Here is a 5,814-nt window from a genome sequence, read left to right as displayed (position 1 = left end):
TCAGATTATAGTTTTCTGAGAAAACACTAAAGATAGATCTTGATTCCCCTCTCCTCATTAAATATACGGCTAAATATACTCATCGATACCCATATATAATTTAAGATGCATTTGCATGCGGCTGCTAACTCAATACTTTCAGGCTGATCTCATGCTCGAGTTGTGTTTAAACAAGGCTAGTAAGATTTGAAGAGAGAGAGAGAGATAGAGAGAGAGAGAGAGGAAGGAGGATGTCGACATATGCCGTCATGTTGGATGAGCATTAGGTTTCACCTTCTTCCTTAGAGGAAGGTGCTTCCACTCTCCTTCTTCCGTCCACCACTACTGCATACTTGCACCTGCGTCCTACTTTGGAAGCAGCAACTCTGTGCCCCCTTTTCGTTCTTTAGCAGAGGAGGCACTCATCCGGAGAAGATGATGCTGCCTCTGTGAATATTATGTTGTTGCACCAATCATGCGTGCATGCTGCTCCTGCTTTAGTCAGTCATATCGGCCACTGCCTTCCAAAGAGCAGAAAGGTTGTCGCGACCACTCGACGCAGGGATTGATATCTGATGCATCGTTGTCTCCTCCTTTCTTCCCCTCCTCTCACATCTCTTTCACTGTCATCATAACGATCAAAAGCAATGGCCGAGGCTGCGAGCCATCGACAGGCAATAGTTTCTTGGGGACGTTGCCAATAATTGCAAGACCATAATAAGTCATGCTCTGAAACTAATGAAGTCATAATCACGTCTTCTTAACATTTTAACCAAATTTATTGTATCTAAACACTTAAATCATTAAATAATATGTATATGTATAATTTGATCTTTAACGAGACAATGAATGAACAGGAAAAGATTTTAGTACATTATTGACATTGAGAGTCCTAAAGTATAAAGGAAAAAATTTTGTATCGAAGGATGAAAGAGTACGGAGGAATGAAAATGTCATATGATTCAAAATTAATCCCAAATTTATAAACATGATATGTAATTTCGAATAGTACCGTCCGTACGGGTGGTAGTCCGACGATATATCAGTATGTGGACCGTCCGCTACCGGATGGAATGTGCTACAGTGCTACAATAAGAGGAAGAAATATTTAAAACCACTTGGTATGTTCTGGTGTACCGAGCGGTACATTACTATACCGTACTAAGCTAACTTCAAAACATCGGTACGGTACGGTATTGCATTCCTTGTTTATAGATAGATAGTATTAAGGTTTATTGTTATCCCTAAAGTAATTGTAAATACAAAATAATTATTTGCTATAATAATATCGTTAGGCAAATACGTCGATATTTGTTTTCTAAGAAAAATATAATAGTAATTTTCATGAGTTATTCTGTTTTTTTTATGTTGTTGTTTTGTATATTTTCTTTTGTCTTTTCTGTTTCAGTTTCAATTTTTTGGAAAATAAATATATGATATGAAATGTAAAGATAAAACATATTTAGCATAAAATAATTTTATTAAATTTCTTTGTAATTCATTAGTATTTGATAATCTTATAAGATTTTAATATTTTCTTTTAAATTTATATTTCGGACATCCTTTCGATCTGATCGATCAAACCTATTCATATCAAGAAACAAATATCATAGTATCTTTTAAAAAAAATTCAACATAGGATATCTTATTTCATAAAACTTTGGGAAAATATCTCAAATGCAAAATGTAATCTCGAATTATTAAATTTAATTTTCCTAACCTTTTATGTTTTGTGGAATAATCAATCATTTTATATCTTAGAACTTATTATTAAAAATAAATCATTCTTTAACATCCATCAACCCAAATCATAATCCAGATTCAGTCCTATATAACAATCCAAATCTTGTCCCGTGTTCGGACTAAATTAGAATGTTGAAGTATTATTGAAATCGCATACAAACAATTGATATCATTAAACATTAATCTCTTTTATATAGTCTCCACTCTCTCAAAAAAATTAAATGTATTGATTACTATAAAGATTTAGCATGAGAAGCTGAGGAAGGATGGAAATGGAGAAAAGAATGCTGAAGAATGGACAGGAAGAAGCAATTTGGTCTTATGAAACAGATGCATAATGGATATATTACTCAAAAGAGTTGCATAAATGTAGTTCTAGATGATTTAATTGATGAACCAAAGTAAAAGATTGACTCTAATATATTTCCCCACAATATGAGAAGGGTAAAAAGGCCCATGATGATGTATTTTGCAACCAAACACTTACATCCCATCAAATTTAATGATGTTGAAGTATTTAATTAAAAATAGCTGCTTGAGGATAACCTAATTAGAAGAAAAGAATTGTTCTAAGAAAAACCTTTGAAAACAAAAATTTGAGAGATATATATATATATATATATATATCTATCTATCTTGGGTGATCATGAGATTTTCATATGAGGAAAATACATATGATTTACATGAGAGAGACTATATATATATATATATATATATATATATATATATATATATATATATTTAATGTTCTCATATTATAAAATTTTGAATTTTTCCACTGATAGAGACAAAGGATGATAAATCATTCAAACTATATATTTATTATTATTATTATTATTTAAGTTTATTGATTCTCTGAATTGTTAACCATCATCTGGATGGAGCTGATGGTAACATGCTATTGCAGACTCTGACTCACAACTTGCAGTACAATTAATGAAGTCCAAACACAATCAAAGTTGAGTTTAATTTTGAAGCTGTTTTGTCTCATTTACATAACATCTTAGTCTACTCAAGCTTAGGGTAGAAGAGATTAAGCTGCATAGTTTGCAATTGCTTTCTGCCACTACAAGGCATAGTTTTTCTATTTTGGAGCATTAATTATAGAGTAATATGCTTATTGCATGCACTCTATGAAATATTTGGTCAAATATCCACTTTTTAGATTTGGTCTAATGTCTTTTATCAACTACTACTAAATTACAAGCCACAGTTTTTCTATTTTGGAGTATTAATTATAGAGTAATACTTATTGCATATACTCTATGAAATATTTGGTCAAATAACCACTTTTTAGATTTGGTCTAATGTCTCTTCTAACATAATCAACCCCTTTTAAATGATCAAATTATCATTCCTATGCTTTCTTATCAACAGCCACTAAATTACAAGCCATAGGTTTTCTATTTTGGAGTAATGCTCATTGCAGACACCCTCTGAAATATCTGCTCAAATATCCACTTCTCAGATTTGGTCCAATGTCTTTTCTAATATAATCAACCCCTTTTTAAATGGTCAAATTATCATTCCTATGCCTTCTTATCAACTACTACTAAATTACAAACCATAGTTCTTCAATTTTGGAGTATTAATTATAGAGTGATTCTTATTGCATACACTGAAATATTTGGTCAAATATCCATTTTTTAGATTTGGTCTGTTGTATTTGATAATATAATCAACCCTTTTTAAATGGTCAAATTATCTTTATGTTGGTTTCTTATCAACAACTACTATCATCAACCAGTGAAAAGACTTTTATTTCTCTGCAATTTGAAATAACACCATTTAAGTTTAGATTTCCAATTTGAAATAGTGAACCTTTCAGTTCATTTATTTCAGTTCTTGGATTGTAGTAATCAAAATAATCTCAGGAGCTTCTTACAAGTGTAGATAGGCTGTTAAATGATTCAGCAGAGAGTTAAATTTATATGATAGGAAATAATCTCCTCAATTTTCAGAGAACTTAAGAGATTGCTACTGATTCTAAATAAAGATTACTGCTCCAAAGTCAAAGAAAACTTTGATCAATCTAAGCAAACAAGGCTTGCACAAAATGCACTGACCATTGTGTATACATCGACAGCTCATTGACAACTTGAGCACATTAGCAATAAGTTTCTCTCATAAGGTGTTGGACTTTCTATCTAAATATTTAGTATTCAGGAGAGTCAGATATGGTTTATGTTTATGACTACAACATAGATTGGGAAGAACAGAAGATTTGTTGGGAACTATTTGAACAGCTTGAAGAAATGTTTGTGTTGTGAAGATGGTTGGTGGTGGGACAACATATATGTTTAGGCTTCTCAGGAATCAACCTACTGAAATGAGATCATTCTCCATTAATGATTCTGTGAAGTGCTCACATCCAAATCTTGAGTAACCCAAGTAGAATCAGATACAATGGAATCAGATTCAAATGTTGTAGCCTCTTCTAAGACATCAGAAGAACATCCTTACAGAATGATAATGTTACTGGCTCAAACATACCAATCAACAGAACCGGGGAACTGATGGAACAGTGATGGAGACAGGCGAGGACATACCTTGCACAACAATGGAGTTTTCAGAACTGGATTCTGTCAGCAGTGGCCATGGTCGGAAGCTTACATGGCTTCAGGAGAGAGCTCGGTATACTGGGTATGTCCAAGGTCATCCCACTGGCCTCCTCCACGAACCGGAGCACCGAGTTCACCGACTGCAGCCTCTCCATCAACTCGCTCAGCTGCGCCCTCAGCACGGCGTTGTCCGATTCCACCTTGGTGTACTGCTGCGTCACGAGATCGGTCTGCTCCGCGATCTGACTGTTTTGGATCTTGATGTGCGCCATTTGGTTCATCAGATCGTTTAGATGCTGCTGCTTCTTCATCCTTGACCTCCGCGCGGACTCCCGGTTCGAGAGAATCCGCTTCCTCTTCCTCTCATCGATCACTGGTTGCGAGTCCCCCTCGGAACTCGAAGCCCGGCGGATCGGGAAGGAAGACATGCTCTTTCTAGTCGAAATCGGATCGAACTCGAAGTGAATGGATGAAGCGATGTGAGTCAGTTCATGAGATCACATAGAACCAGTAGAGGAGGAACACGGAGAAGGAGTGGAGGAAGCAGAGGCTGAGAGTAGCGAGATCCATGAAGGCTGGGAAATTGTTCTCGACAGAATCATCAAGACCATAAGCAGTCTTCGATTACCGCCACGACACAAGACAAAATCCACTGAAGAGGAAGGCGGATTACAGAAGATCAGATTCTGGGAGTTGGGGGTCGATGATCGCGATCTGAAAACCAAAACCAACGCTGAAAGATCAGATTTTGAAGCCGGATTCGAACGCAGGGGAGGATTCCACCAAACACTAGTCACAACAGAAAGACAGAACCACGCTGCAGAAACCAAGAACAGGGCCTAAACACCAAGAACAAAAAGAAAACATCCACTCGATAGGAAGGCGGACCACAAAAGATCAGATTTTGGGAGTTGGTTGTCGATGATCGCGAGCCGAAAACCAAAACCAACGCTGAAAGATCATATTAAAGGAGGATTCCTCCGGAGATTGATCAGAACAAAAAGGCAGAACCACACTGCAGAAACCAAGAACAAAAAGAAAACAAGAACACTTAGCTGGAAGAAGAGCCAAAACCAAATCCATTCGAGGCTGTGGGATCGAGCATATTTATCAACGAGGAGAGGGATCTTCGGCGGCCCCAAGATGCAGTGATTTTGTGCCTTTAGATTTGCGCAGAAATGTCGCAGACAGACACTCCTTGTTGGATTTGACCGCGAATCTTTGATGGATCGCAGGAATCTTGAGAGCATATTCGTGTTAAGACCCTTTCGCCAATGAATCCAAATGTTGATAGGTTGGTGAGCAGATGAAGTGAATAGTTTGTGTCGATAAGTGATAGAGGCAAATAATAGACACTCATAACATATAAATTCTTATTCATATTAATCTCTTGCATGGATATCTCAACCAATATTGCTTCTATATTAATCTCTTTATTCTATTTATAGAAGATAAAAAATAATAATAATTTTATTAGTGAGTGTGAAGATGTGAAACTATTTTTTAAATAATAAAAATATTAATATTGGAT

At 35.6% G+C, this 5,814-nt stretch overlaps 1 non-coding gene across 1 annotated transcript; it reads right to left on the bottom strand.

Annotated features, from left to right (window-relative positions):
* Window positions 1-4,071: 4,071 nt before the first annotated feature.
* LOC103971977 (uncharacterized) lies at window positions 4,072-5,593 on the bottom strand. The gene is made up of 2 exons (XR_010481313.1): window positions 5,340-5,593; window positions 4,072-4,997 (listed from the first exon to the last, which is right to left on the bottom strand). It is a non-coding gene; the product is annotated as an uncharacterized LOC103971977 (transcript).
* Window positions 5,594-5,814: the final 221 nt, after the last annotated feature.

This window comes from Musa acuminata, chromosome BXJ1-11 (genome assembly GCF_036884655.1).
Source record: "Musa acuminata AAA Group cultivar baxijiao chromosome BXJ1-11, Cavendish_Baxijiao_AAA, whole genome shotgun sequence".
NCBI classification, from domain to species: Eukaryota; Viridiplantae; Streptophyta; class Magnoliopsida; order Zingiberales; family Musaceae; genus Musa; species Musa acuminata.
The sequence above is the reverse complement of the archived record's forward strand: the minus strand, read 5'-3'. Positions and strand labels throughout refer to the sequence as shown.